The sequence below is a fragment of the Lepisosteus oculatus genome, chromosome 14, assembly GCF_040954835.1.
Source record: "Lepisosteus oculatus isolate fLepOcu1 chromosome 14, fLepOcu1.hap2, whole genome shotgun sequence".
Classification (NCBI taxonomy): Eukaryota; Metazoa; Chordata; class Actinopteri; order Semionotiformes; family Lepisosteidae; genus Lepisosteus; species Lepisosteus oculatus.
In genome coordinates, this window is record NC_090709.1 from 25015713 (window position 1) to 25030382 (window position 14670).

Genomic DNA, 14670 nt, shown 5'->3' on the forward strand with positions numbered 1-14670 from the left:
GGGTAGTATTTTTAAATAATATTTCAGAAGGCGCAGAAACTGACTCTTTTGCTCAGTTGAGGCTATAGGAGTCTGTGTTTTTTTTTTCAGGCTGTCGGGAGTAGCGTTTGTTATATTTTTTTTTCTCAGAAACCGTATCAGTGGGCTGAATTTCAGTTAAACGCCTGGTTTTGAAAGATCAATAATGAGTCAGGGAAGACAGAGGTAGAGACTAATGGAAGTTATGAAAGCCATTAATGGGTTGTCTCTGCTTGAGCTTGAGTTAGACCTCAGTAGGGCAAAGTATAGGGGTTAATTTCAACAAACTAGAAGTGAAGTATTCACAGGAAATCAACCTGTGTTTAGTACGCAGCTGTGGTCTGAAGTTGTGCTCCACTTTAAGTCCAATTGCAACGAACGTTACTGCTGTGCTTAGTCCGCAGCACCGTACTAAGCCTGTTCTCAATTGCAACGAACACAAAATAATAGTTGTTGCCCTCTAGAAGTGACTAAACTAGTGACTTATTTTAAACCACCTCTTAATATGGCTTGAGCAACTTAGTACCGTACTTGGTGTAATGAAGAACTGCATTCGAAGGCTCCAGAATATACAGTAGTGGAAATAATAGTTACCACGTACTGAATTTATGCATCCGTCGCTTGAAAACATTGTAATATTTAATTAAAGTTGCTTAACACTCATACCACATTTATTCATAATGAAGTTGATTAATGTGTGTATTTACAAAAGTGACATTTACTAATTATGTTGAATGTTAATCATTAGTAGTAGCTGTGAAGTTTAAGGTGCTGGGGAGTGAAGAGAACAGAACTTAAGCTATTATTTATATAAATGTAGCGTGAGGCTTTAATGTGTTCTATAAAATTGAGGAGTCAACTGGATAGATTTGTTAAATATTTTAGTGATGGGTCTCCGTAATTGTGGTTATCGGAGGAAAGCAGGGATGAGGAGGAAATAGGTGGCACCCAAGCATGTTAAAGGAAAAAAACTCAGCATCTTAAGTGAGATATGATGGTTTATAGTCCCTTTTCTGTCCTGTGGCTGTGATCCAATGACTGTGTTGAAACAGCCAGGGTTGTGCTAGCTCTTGATGGACTGGTATGCAAACCAAATGACAGACGAGCAAAACATTGTTTTACAATTCTGAAAGCTCGTTCAATGTGGCTTCTTGTGTTTTTATGACTCCTGTTATAGCGCTGGTCTTCTAATGTTGTTGGATTGTGCATAGGTGTCAGAAGATACCTTCATAAAGGATAAGCATGTCTTGGCAAAACAACATGCCAGCAAGCACTTCCCCACTTTGAAAGGAAGATGTTGGAACTGATTAAAGAGCTTAATCTGAACTGACACAGGAGAGAGAGAAAATCAAAATTCTGAAAAGTAAGCACAAGGCACACCCTGCTAAAGAAATGTATTGCCTTAAAAAAATGCTTAGAAGGTCAGAGGAACAATTGTTTTGTTGTTGGGTTTTTTTATTGCTCAAGTATTTTTATAAGTCTAATTTCCAGCTCTGTTAAAAATAAAACTTAACTTTACTGGTTATTAGTTGGTGTCTTTTGTGACGACTTAGCTATAACAATGGGTTTGCTTATTCATCTGGAGTGTTAAACAAAATTAATGCTGCAATAATACAGTAGTGTTTAATTTCAAATGCACAGCTGCAGTTCTCATTTGTTTCATGACTAATTACAATTGGGTATCTCATTAATAACAATGTAGCCTCATCAGATGAATTGTAGCCTAAATGCAATTCTTAAATTAAAAACTAACTGATTTGCCAGGAAATTTAGTTTGAATATAAACAAGAAACAGAAAAGTAATTGTATATTAACATGGCGTATGTATTATCCTACTAATCGGAAGTGTTCTGATGCACAGTCCCCTGCAGTTCGGGCTAATTAGTACAACAACGCCGAACCGGATTAAGCACAAGTTGAGCTGAGCTCAAACTTTGTTCCACATGTTTTTTGCTGCAATTGAACTCAGAGTGGGAGATGATCTCCACAATGTACCATACTAAATTGGTACGCGGCTGTGTTGTAACTCGGGAAGTCCATTGCAATTGACCCTATGGGTTTATATACATGGGTTTCTCTACATCCACTACCATAAGGGAGGAATGGTGAGTTAGAGGGAGGGCACCAGTTTGGTTTATCAAGAATTCACCAGACTGAGTAGAAGTACAGATCCAATCATTCAAAATGTGCAAGGTATGCTGCAGTAAATCGCAGTGCTCGTTCTGCAAAGAACTGTAGGATACCGCATGATGTATCAAAGTAGGGTGAAATATCTATGAAAGCTCTCATGTGCAGCATTTGGTCTGTTGCCAGAAAACACTTGGTTTTGAATCCCTGTCAATGCTGAGGGACAATTGTTTGTCAATTACAGAATTTAACAGTCTAAACGGTATATGCAATTTAATAATTTTAAGCTTTGTATTACATTGTTAAACATTAAACTGATTAAAATGTACACTGAAGTGTTATAGAGGACACATGTTGTGTATTGCCTCTTACATTTAAAAAAAACATTCATTTGAATGTGATATGAAAGATATTAATAATGAATAACACTGGATAGGCTGTAAGCTCAAAATAGTACTGTAGTCCACTTTCTTTCTAAACATCTGCATCAATTTGTCTCATTCACCTATGATTACTTAAACATTTTGCCTGCCCTTTTCAGCTATAGTTTTTTTGAACCCAGCTCCTGGCATGAGTTTTCCTTTAACAAAAAAAGGAAAATAGTTGGATTTACACTTGTAAGAAACTTTCTGATTTTAATGGGATATGGAAGCTATTAATAATAAATGACATTGGATGGGTCTAAACGGAAGATGTATAGAGGAGACATGTTGAGTCTTTTCTTTTCAGCTTGAAATTAACTTTTGCCTACTACTGTATATTCCATTGCAAACTCTTTATGCAACGCAGCTCCATACTTCTCTCAAAGTCTAGGCTAGGTGTTGCACCCCACTGTGTTTATGTAGATTAAACAGTTCTGCTGGGGGAGGGGAAGGAATTTTCATGCTCTGGTGTCATTGTTGCCCTTTAACATAAGGCAACCAGCAATCAAATGTCATGTTTTTCTGGACTGTAGTTTTAAAACGTGAACAAAGACGTGCCTTATGCATATGGTGTGATGTTGTATTTCCCACAAGCTATACTGTAGTAGCTTTAAAAGTAGACATTTGTCCTGTATCAAAGTTTAACTTGTTCAGAGCACCATTACAAACTGAGCGAATTCAACAGTATCGACGGCTAAAAGCAACATGTCAAAATGTTCCCAAAATAACAAGTGAATGAGTTGAGGATTCGATAATAGAGTAATCATAACAATAACTCCCGAGTTGTTTCATACAATCCAAATGAAAGAAGGACACTTAAATAAACATGAAAAGACTGTTTTTTCATTGACGAAAAGTAACATCACACTCTCTCTTGTTTAATCTGATTGTTTTATTGCTGCACAGACTAAAACCAGAGAGAAAGAGCACCTCTTTCTTTGAAGCATTTTGTTTATCCTATCATGTATCAGTTTCCAATCACACAAAGTAAGTTTTGAGAATCTCCAATTCAACATGCCTACAGTGCCTTGCGAAAGTATTCGGCCCCCTTGAACTTTTCAACCTTTTGCCACATTTCAGGCTTCAAACATAAAGATATAAATTTTTTATTTTATGTGAAGAATCACCAACAAGTGGGACACAATTGTGAAGTGGAACGAAATCTATTGGATTTTTGAAACTTTTTTAACTAATAAAAAAATGAAAAGTGGGGCGTGCAAAATTATTCGGCCCCCTTGCGTTAATACTTTGTAGAGCCACCTTTTGCTGCGATTACAGCTGCAAGTCGCTTGGGGTATGTCTCTATCAGTTTTGCACATCGAGAGACTGAAATTCTTGCCCATTCTTCCTTGCAAAACAGCTCGAGCTCAGTGAGGTTGGATGGAGAGCGTTTGTGAACAGCAGTTTTCAGCTCTTTCCACAGATTCTCGATTGGATTCAGGTCTGGACTTTGACTTGGCCATTCAAACACCTGGATACGTTTATTTGTGAACCATTCCTTTGTAGATTTTGCTGTATGTTTGGGATCATTGTCTTGTTGGAAGATAAATCTCCGTCCCAGTTTCAGGTCTTTTGCAGACTCCAACAGGTTTTCATCCAGAATGGTCCTATATTTGGCTGCATCCATCTTCCCCTCAATTTTAACCATCTTCCCTGTCCCTGCTGAAGAAAAGCAGGCCCAAACCATGATGCTGCCACCACCATGTTTGACAGTGGGGATGGTGTGTTGAGGGTGATGAGCTGTGTTGCTTTTACGCCAAACATATCGTTTTGCATTGTGGCCAAAAAGTTCGATTTTGGTTTCATCTGACCAGAGCACCTTCTTCCACATGTTTGGGGTGTCTCCCAGGTGGCTTGTGGCAAACTTTAGACGAGACTTTTTATGGATATCTTTGAGAAATGGCTTTCTTCTTGCCACTCTTCCATAAAGGCCAGATTTGTGCAGTGTAAGACTGATTGTTGTCCTATGGACAGACTCTCCCACCTCAGCTGTAGTTCTCTGCAGTTCATCCAGAGTGATCATGGGCCTCTTGGCTGCATCTCTGATCAGTCTTCTCCTTGTCTGAGCTGAAAGTTTAGAGGGACGGCCAGGTCTTGGTAGATTTGCAGTGGTCTGATACTCCTTCCATTTCAAGATGATCGCTTGCACAGTGCTCCTTGGGATGTTTGAAGCTTGGGAAATCTTTTTGTATCCAAATCCGGCTTTAAACTTCTCCACAACAGTATTACGGACCTGCCTGGTGTGTTCCTTGGTCTTCATGATGCTCTCTGCGCTTTCAACAGAACCTTGAGACTATCACAGAGCAGGTGCATTTATACAGAGACTTGATTACACACAGGTGGATTCTATTTATCACCATCAGTCATTTAGGACAACATTGGATCATTCAGAGATCCTCGCTGAACTTCTGGAGTGAGTTTGCTGCACTGAAAGTAAAGGGGCCGAATAATTTTGCACGCCCCACTTTTCATTTTTTTATTAGTTAAAAAAGTTTCAAAAATCCAATAGATTTCGTTCCACTTCACAATTGTGTCCCACTTGTTGGTGATTCTTCACATAAAATAAAAAAATTATATCTTTATGTTTGAAGCCTGAAATGTGGCAAAAGGTTGAAAAGCTCAAGGGGGCCGAATACTTTCGCAAGGCACTGTATAACACCTCCGGCTAATGAATCTAAGGTAGAGAGAGAGAGAGAGAGAGAGAGAGAGAGAGAGAGAGAGAGAGATCAGGCAGGAGAAATGGAGGAGAGAGGTGATTAAACTGACCCATGTGGCCTCACACAAACTTAGCCCCTCAGTAGTCCAGGGGGACAGCAGAGGACATCGGTGCCCTACGAAGCTTCTGTCACAGTCAGGGAGACACACACACACACACACACACACAGGTGGGGCTGGACAACACAGGATGTTAAAGTTGCCCTTTCCCCACCCCAGCCACCCTTTGTGTAAAGAAGCGCCTTCCCTGTCCCGTCCCGACTGGAGGATCTCATCCAGCTGTGTCTTGCGAGGCGCCAGGCGATCCTCTTCAACACCCCAGCTCGGCAGCTTGTTCCCGACCCCTGCCACCCTTTGTGTAAAGTAGCACCAATCGTTCACCTTTCCAAAACGCACACCATCTGAGTGTCCACTCCTGCCCCCTGATTCCCGTTTCACTGCTGTTTCTGGAATACGACTAGCGAATCTCCACCAGGGGAGAGTGTATGTACACACACGCACACGCACAAACCCGTTTCATGTACATGAGCAGATCTTAATATTCGTCTAATCCCCCCCCCCCACGTATTCCTCTACGGCAGGTGGCGAAGACTGCAGCAACCTCGGTCTTTCTTTGACGGCAACATCCTGTTCACAGATGCCCCAGTACAGTGCAGAAAGGCGCGTTCGTACACAAGGGTACCTGCTGCAAAACACAAAACCACGCAATGTTCCACCCGCACGCCGCCATAGTTCACACCTTGGTGAGAATGCTGCATGCGATTTTACTTGAAAAGACATCGCTGCTCTGGGACCACATTGGATACATTTCTGTGCTGAAAAGAAGGGATAAGTCACTAGATCTCTTTATTCTCAAACAGAGGAGAATGGGGGGAATGTGATACAAATTTTCCAAATCCTTAAAGGTCACTGGCCAAGTCAGTCCAGCTGGCTTCTTCAGAGTGAATACTGAATCGTGGACCAGAGGGCACAGAGGAAGTGCATTTCAGACAGAGAGCTGGCGGTGCTACTTTGCAAAAAGGGGGGTGGAGGTGGGGAACAAGCTGCCCAACCCTGTGGTTGAAGCAGATACCCTGGCTTCTCTCCAGACACAGATGGATGGGACCTTCCAGTCAGGACAGGAGGCACATCTTTACACAGTGGGGGGTGGGGGTGGGGAACAAGCTGCCCAGCCCTTTGTTTGAAGCCCAAACCCTGGCTGGAGATGAGCTCCTCTAGTCAGGACAGGAGGCGCTTCCTTACACAGAGAGGGGTGGGGGTGGGGAACAAGCTGCCCAGCCCTGTGGTTGAAGCCCATACCCGGGCTTCTCTCCAGACACAGTAAACAGTAAACTCTCTGCTTACATCTGTTTTTTTCCCGTTTACAACTGTTTTTTTGTGCAATAGATGCCAGGGACTTGTGCAATATATTTATAATGTGCAATACAACTTTTTGTGTACTGTTCTGGTTTGTTCTTTGTATATTCTGGACTGTGAGCGACTCTTCTTTGTGCACTTCTCACTGACTAGACTGATTGGATTGGATTGTTGTATTATTGTATCATTTCGTTACACGGTCGCTGCGTTGACAGTGCTGCTGTCGCAGTGCAATTTCCCTCACGTGATCAATAAAGTATCTATCAGTTAACACGTAACAGGTTTAAATTCCCTGCTGAAAAGAGAAGAAAGAAAACACAACGTTTCGACCATGGAGCCTTCTTCAGGTTCGACTCGACTACGGACTCCACACAGAAGGATCGCCACCCAGTACTCGACCACTCGGGGAAGTGAAAACGGGGCCCCCGGGTGGCAGCCATAACACCCCATGGTGACATGCCACACCGTCTCCGTCTGCGACTCAACCCCGCTCTCCCAGGTGGGGCGCCAATGAAAGGGTGTTGACGCGTTAGCGCGTTATCTTCCTGCACCGGTGCGAGCTGACCACTGCAGAAAATCTCTTCTGAAAAGTGTAGACACTTGAAGCCCAACGTTCAAACACGAAAAATCCCTGCCGTGATCTATCGACAACCGGCGCTCGGCGAGCTCGGCGGCCAGGGGCTCTGGCAGCGGCGACGGAAAAGCCGATCTGCGTCTTGGAAATGACGCGCCCACCCCCCTCCTGACCCGCTCCTCTACTGCTCTTACTGCTTTGTGCGCAAAACCCATATATGACCATAGGAAGCAGAACAGCGCAGTCTCCAATTACCCAGACAGTAAGCACAGGAATAAAGCTTTGTTTGATTTCTGAAACCCTTCCTTTACGTCCTGTTTTCATTCAGGTAAGGGTCAACTATATTGACAATACTACTGACAGCAGGAAGATTAAAATATTCTTTACTCAGCAGCTTATTAAAAACAGCTCCCATGATGTTCAAACCGACTTTTTACACAGAACACTGACAGAGCTTTTGTGTTCTGAATCTCTTTTTCTCGTGCTTTTATTTAATGTGGCACAATGCACTTGGATAGGGGTATTCTGTTCACAAACCAATAGCATTTAAATCACATCACCCACAATGCTGCAAGTAAGTGTTTTGCACACTAAGCAGGTCCTCTGACTTTTCCCAGCTTTGTTTTGGGTTGTGGAACCTTTATTTTTTTATGCTTTTTTGAAGATAACACTACAGGTAATACACTGGGACAGGTCGTCTTCACGGCTCAATAGCATTTCAAATACAACAGCCACACTGCTGAAACCAAATGTTTTACACACCAAACAGGCCCCCTAACCTTATACAACCTTGCTGTGGCTGTGCCCCTTTCTTTATTTTGTTATGATTTTCTGAAGATAACACTACAGGTAATACACTGGGATAGGTGGGTCGTCTTCATGGCTCAATAGCATTTCAAATACAACAGCCACACTGCTGAAACCAAGTGTTTTACACACCAGACAGGCCCTAACCATAGACAACCTTGCTGTGGCTGTGGCCCCTTTCTTTATTTTTTTCGTGTTTTCGAATTTCAAGCTAACTTTACCCCGGTACCATTGGTCAGTGCGGTCAGGTCGGGACTAAAACGATAGTAAGGTGCTGGTTCAAGCATATCTAGGCACGCCTTTCTCACTGTTCCATTGTGAACATCATCTAGAGAAAAAGTGGAATGTAATGTTTAATACATTATTGACCTTATTGATATTTTGAGGGAATACAAATGCTTTGCATGTATCGAATTACAGCACGTAACAACTGACTACCTGAGTCGATATCATTGGCAATTTCCAATAACGACCAACATCAGAAACTTCAAGAAAAATAAGATTCCATATCTTTGAATGTAGGGCAGGAGAATTCATTTATACTCCTGTTGCATCTTGAGCTAAACTTTTTTTTTTAAATATGACGCAGATTTGCTCAAGATACTTGTAATCGCCTTAAAGAGAGTTTTCATGAAGACGTACATCGGCTAGCTCTCCACTGTTAATTGACAGAACTATTGGAGAAACTGTTCTCATATAAGCAACATACAAATTACACATCTTAATGAACATGAAGGGAAATCCGGGTTGTGAATAACATAAAACGGTCACTTCACATAATTGAGTTCTTGAGACTGGCACCTAAGACCACTCAGCCATCCTGACAAGCAGTGGAGGATGCCTGTTGCTTTGTCAAAGGATTATTAACTACTACTGACAGTTCTTTTCTTATTATTACAGAGATTTCTACATTGCAAGACAATTGACGATTTAGATAAAGGTAAGTCATGGTAAGCAAACCAGGCACGGATGGGGTTTGAACCCATGATCTTCGATTTACAAGACCAACGTCTTACCACTTGGCCACTGTGCCCATGTTTTTTTTTTCCCATCAAGGCTAATACATTTTGAAAATAAAAAAAATCTTTGTGCACAAATTGCAACGGCAGGAGGAGTAAAACAAATATGACTATGATGTACAGTAATTGTCCACTTGGTGAAATATTCACTTTTTTGGCCTTCTGAATATACCTCTTCTGTGGAGCTGGCTTCAGACTCTGCTTATAGCGCCCGTCAAATAAAATAGATATTTTATTTTTACAGGAAGACGCATTCCAAAATGAATCTCTGCAGTTTTAGAAAAGTTTTGAATGGCGTATTTTATACAACGCACAAACAGTATTCTAATTGCAGACTGCAGATCTGTGCAGCAATCGTACTACATTTCACTGTGATTCTGAAATACTTCTAGCAAACATTCAGGTTTCCTTGAACTTTTAATAAAAAACGACTTTGCTTTCAATCTCTGATGTCACTGTAAACTCGGACGTGATGTTCCGCAGATGTGCAGTGTGCCTTCTTGTCTTATTCAAGTTTACTGGATTTTTTAAATGAAAATACAAACTGGACAATTTCAGACACATGAAGACTCATAAATGTCACTACAAATGACAAATTTGTAGTGTAAATCCGCCAGGCTGATTTACGTGTCTGACAATCTCTCTCCTCCCTCTTCTGCAGTGAGCACTATTTTTTCATTTTCTTCCCTTGTAGTTTCCTTGCTCTTTTACTGTCCCTTTCCCCCACGGAGAGACGGAAAACATGCCGAAATCCTGTTTTCCTGCAACGTCAGTCTGTGAAGGGAAAGTAATTTATGCAGCTTCAGTGGCGCAATTGGTCAGCGTGCGGTACTTGCACAGCGGAGTCATGCTGAGGGTGTGAGTTTGAGCCTCACCTGGAGCATTGTGGCCTGTCCTTAGCTAGTGAAAGCAACTATCCACTTTAGATACTGCTACTTATAGGTTGTCCTTAACTAGTAGGATTGTAGCCTGTTAGGTATTTGCTAGAGATCCAGTCTAAATTAACATCAAAGGAACAGGTAAAGGTCTATTCCACATCACACCCGAAGAAGGTTCCACGTTGTGTTTCCTTCTCCTTTCAGCATGGAATAAACCTATACTTTTTCCTTTGCAGCCCACACATGCTGACACAGGTCACTACTTAATTTCCCATTAGCTGTGGGCCCCCTGCTGATATGTACATTGATAGATGAGAGATATCTTCTTAGACGAGAGGTCTGCTGGGACTAAAGGAACACGATGGGGTACCCAAGATTTGAAAAAGCTCTCGCATTAGATTCTGTGTTTATGTTGTTTCCCAGATTTGTTTTTAATGTTCTTTTTGTTTTGAAGTTGTTCCTTTAATTATTTTTTAAAATTTTTTTTTCTGTAGTAGTTAGACTACTACAATGATTTACCTAGGTTCCCAGAAGGCTTCTCGCATTGTGGTTGTAGTGTTTTCGGGTTACAAGTATTTTTTTTTTCTACTGATAGGACCCCACGCATTACTGTGGGACTAGTTAACTTAAGTTCTTACATTGTACCTGAAATTACCACATAAACTACTACTCTGTTTTTCTTTTTTTTAAGAAAGGCACAAATGATGTTTTTTTTTCTTGCAGCTGATTGGCAATGACCCTACAACGGGTCATTGCAACGAATGTGGCTGCTGAAATTTGTCAGCAGCTCCATACTAAACCTGTTCTCAATTGCAACAAACCTAAAATAACATATGATTGGCCTCTCTTTCTGTCCCCTGCTCCCGCCTCTCACTCCACCTCCCTCCCAACCTTTGTTCTCCCGCTACTTTACCTTTGCCTACTGCCCTGTCTCTCTCACACCTGAAGAAGGCTCCATGGCCGAAACGTTGTGTTCTCTTTCTTCTTTTTTTCAGCATGGAATAAACCTATTACTTGTTCCTTTGCAGCCTACGCATGCTGACGCAGCTACCCACCTAAAATAACATATGCTGCCCATTAGATGTTACCGATGTAGGAGACTAACTTAAACCACCTCTTCACAGGGTTTATGTAGCTCAGAAGAGGAACAGTCTATCGCATTTGAACTGTTCTGAATGTAGTGGAAATAATATAGTCACAAAGTAATGAACATATGCACCACTCGCTTGAAATATTTACTGTAGCTAAAATTGTTTTCTAGACACCACAACTATTCACAATGAATTTGATGAATACATGTCTTTATTAATAAAAGTGTAATTTATTAATAATTAAGATTAATGTATATCTTTATTAGTAGCTGTATTACCGGTAATGCATGTACAGTCCTTAATATGGGATAGTGAACTTTCAGGTATCCTGGGGAGGTAAGAAAACTGAAATGAAGGAAATACATATTTAAAGGGGGTGTAATTCTTAAATGTGTTCTGTTACATGTGGGTGTTAACTGAATAGATTGTATTACTTATTGTGATTTGACACATGTCTTTCTCAGGAGACAGCAGAAAAATTGGGGAATTTGCAGGTACAGTAAATAACTTGAACTGAACAGGCAAATGTAAGGTTATGTTAAAGAAAAAAAAACGTTGTCACCTTTTTCAACATGATTATTTAAGACAGTTTATTGGAACCGTATCTCTCCTCGATTCTGTGGCTGTGGTCCAACAGTAACGGTGGTGAAACAAGCAGAATGTGCAGAAAGAATTGGAGAGAACGGGAGACTCATCCAGTCAATAGAAGGGTTGTGTACGCTGAGAAGTGTAGTTTAAAAACTTAAGGAGCCAGGGAGGAGTCAAACCTACAATCTTCTGATCCGAAGTCAAACGCATTATCCATTGGCATTGATACCTTAAAGCCACCACTGTGAGCTTCGCGCTGGTATTGGTAATACTGTAGCACTCCAGTGTTCACAACAGCCCCCCACCACCAGAGACTCTGTTGTAACAGAAGAAATAAGGTTCTTGATCCCGAGATGAAGTAAAACATATGAGTTTATTGCATGCAAGGAACAATAAAGCTGAAGTCTTGTTTCCCGCAAGAAACAACAAAACCGAAGTATTGTTCAACGTACTGGTACAAACTTTTGGGTTATATGGTGTTTTCTTCTCCGTTTCTTACGTCACTTGGTCTGATGGTAAGAGGGGGGTTCATGGTATTTGGCCAGTTTACGATGTTCTGGACAAATGGTCAGTTTAAGATTACACCCAGGGGGGTTCCTAGCTTGCATCTGCAATCCTTATCAGTTAACCCCCTTTCCTGCAATAAACCCCAGCTTGTGAATTAGAAGTCTAAACCCCCTACAGAAAGGATTAAATTCAAATCCCCGTCTTCACATCTTTCTTCAACTTAAACCCAGGCCTCCTGCATCACTCAACAGGGACCTAGCCTGTTGAGCTAAAGAGCAATCTCCCTTCAGTCCTGCGGCTGTGGCCCTGCTATTACAGGGAAGGGCAGTGACATCACCGCTCTGGTAAGCCGGCTCTTACACACTCAATGGCGGCCGTATGCGTTACACTCTCCCCCGCTTCACTCACCAACCTCAGCAAAGGGCTATCCCATCCCACTGCTGACACCAATGTAACGCTCCAGGGTTCACATGGGCATCCTCGCCACTGCCACATCAGGTCAGTCCCCCACCGTCGGGGACTCAAACCCAGGCCTCTGGCATCACTCAACAGGGACCCAGCCTGTTGAACTAAAGGGAGACACTCCTTAAGCTCCAGCGGCTGGGTCCCTGTTGAGCTATGGTGGCGGTCGCAGGTTTGAGTCCCCGACGGTGGGGGGCTGACTTAAGTGGCAATGGCAAGGGTGCCCGCCTGAACCCCCAACCATTACAATACTAGGAACAAGTAATAGGTTTATTCCATGCTGAAAAAAAGAAGAGAGAGAACACAACGTTTCGGCCGTGGAGCCTTCTTCAGGTGTGAGAGAGACAGGGCAGTAGGCAAAGGTAAAGTAGCGGGAGAACAAAGGTTGGGAGGGAGGAGGAGTGAGAGGCGGGAGCAGGGGACAGAAAGAGAGGCCAATCAAGAGGTGTGAAGTCAGAATGGGTGCAGAGAGGTGTGAAATGAAACTTCCAATGAATGGAGAAAATTTAAAAGAACAGTAATCTGTCGTTAAGGGAAGGGAGAATGTGTGATCCTAACTGCAGAATAATTTTAGTTTCGGTGGTCTTTCTGATGTATGAGTTCGGAAAACCGTCTTTGAGAACACAGACGGAGAGATTAGTGTGGTCGTGGCCGTCAGAGGTGAAATGAGAAACAATGGGCTTGGAGAGATCTTTAATCTTCACAGCCCTGACGTGTTCTCTGAAGCGGTCTCCGAGTCTCCTTCCTGTTTCTCCAATGTAGATGGCTGGGCATTTACTGCAAGAGATACAGTAAATAAGGTTGCTGGAGGTACAAGATGCTGTCTGGGTGATCCGGAATTGTCCTGAGGGGCCTTGAATGAGTGTGGTGGTGGCTGTGTACTTGCAGGTGATACAGCGAGCTCTGTTGCAAGGGAAAGTGCCTGGTGTGGATGGTTGTTGAGGGCGGTCAAGGGAGCTGTGAACAAGGAGGTTACGCAGATTAGGTGGTCGGTGATATGAGATGATAGGGCGATCAGAAAAGAGGGCCCCAATGGAGGGATCATCCTGTAGGATGGAAAAATTCTGGTTAATGGTCCTGGGGATAGGAAGTGTGTTAGGGTGGTAAGGAAGCACCAAGGGAATGCGGTTGTTACGGCGGGAGTTCCTGATCGGGTTGATGGTCCGGGCTTGGTTCTCTAAGTTGATGTCGTCGCTGCATAATCGTCGTAACCTAAGGAATTGTGAAAAAGGAAGAGAGTTTTTAGTGTGGTTGGGGTGAAATTAGCAGAAGGTAGCTGTGTGAATCCGTGGGTTTGTAATAAACTGAAGTGGACAGTCGGGGGTAGTTGATGGACAAGTGGATGTCTAGAAACGGAAGAGTGGTGGAAGATATGTTAACCGTATATTTGAGGGACGGGTGGAAGTTGGTGAAATGGTGCAGGAAGAACTCAAGCTGATTTTCTTCTATATTCACAAGTTTTACGCTAAAGACAAAAAAAATTGTTGTCGTTTTCATGCCAGCTGGCACTAATTATTCTGCACTGACAGGGAAGATTAGTATTTTATCTATCGCAATATGTGTGGAATTTGTTTTTAAAAAAGTTGTTCCAGAAATGAACACTTCCATTAAAGTTAAGGCAGACACCTGTTGCTGTCCACAACGACCAACTCTGCATGGCAAGAGAGGAAGAAAAGCACTGTGGTGATTTGAACCCAGAAGACAGGAGAGCTTCCTTCATCTATGTTTTTTGCGTGAAGGGGGGAAACCATGCGTGTGCTGCAAATGATCTTAGAATCGGAATGCTGTCCCAAATATCCGATCCGAACAATCTGCTTTACAGAGGAGCTTATCGTTGGCAAATTGAAGACCAGGCCGACCTCTTCTGTGACTCTTGAACACTGAATCTCAAGATTGTGAATTCAAGCTCCATGCTGGCGGGAAATTCCATAGGTAATGATCACATTTTCTTGCATGCTAATCAAAAGAAATATTAAGAAACTTTTCCCGATACCAGTTTTTTACAAAAGTAAAGGCACACGGCACATGTGTGCCACATCACGTCCGAGTTTAGTGACAACTACCTCAGAGATTGTCAGCTGGGTTGCTTGAACCTTTTTATCAAAG

The 14670-nt window shown here is 42.4% G+C and overlaps 2 non-coding genes across 2 annotated transcripts; one reads left to right on the forward strand and one right to left on the reverse strand.

The window, feature by feature from the left end:
- Window positions 1-8980: 8980 nt before the first annotated feature.
- On the reverse strand, window positions 8981-9052 carry trnat-ugu (transfer RNA threonine (anticodon UGU)). Its single transcript has one exon. It is a non-coding gene; the product is annotated as a tRNA-Thr (tRNA).
- Window positions 9053-9837: 785 nt separating this feature from the next.
- Window positions 9838-9921, forward strand: trnaa-ugc (transfer RNA alanine (anticodon UGC)). Its single transcript is given in 2 exon segments — window positions 9838-9875; window positions 9886-9921. It is a non-coding gene; the product is annotated as a tRNA-Ala (tRNA).
- Window positions 9922-14670: the final 4749 nt, after the last annotated feature.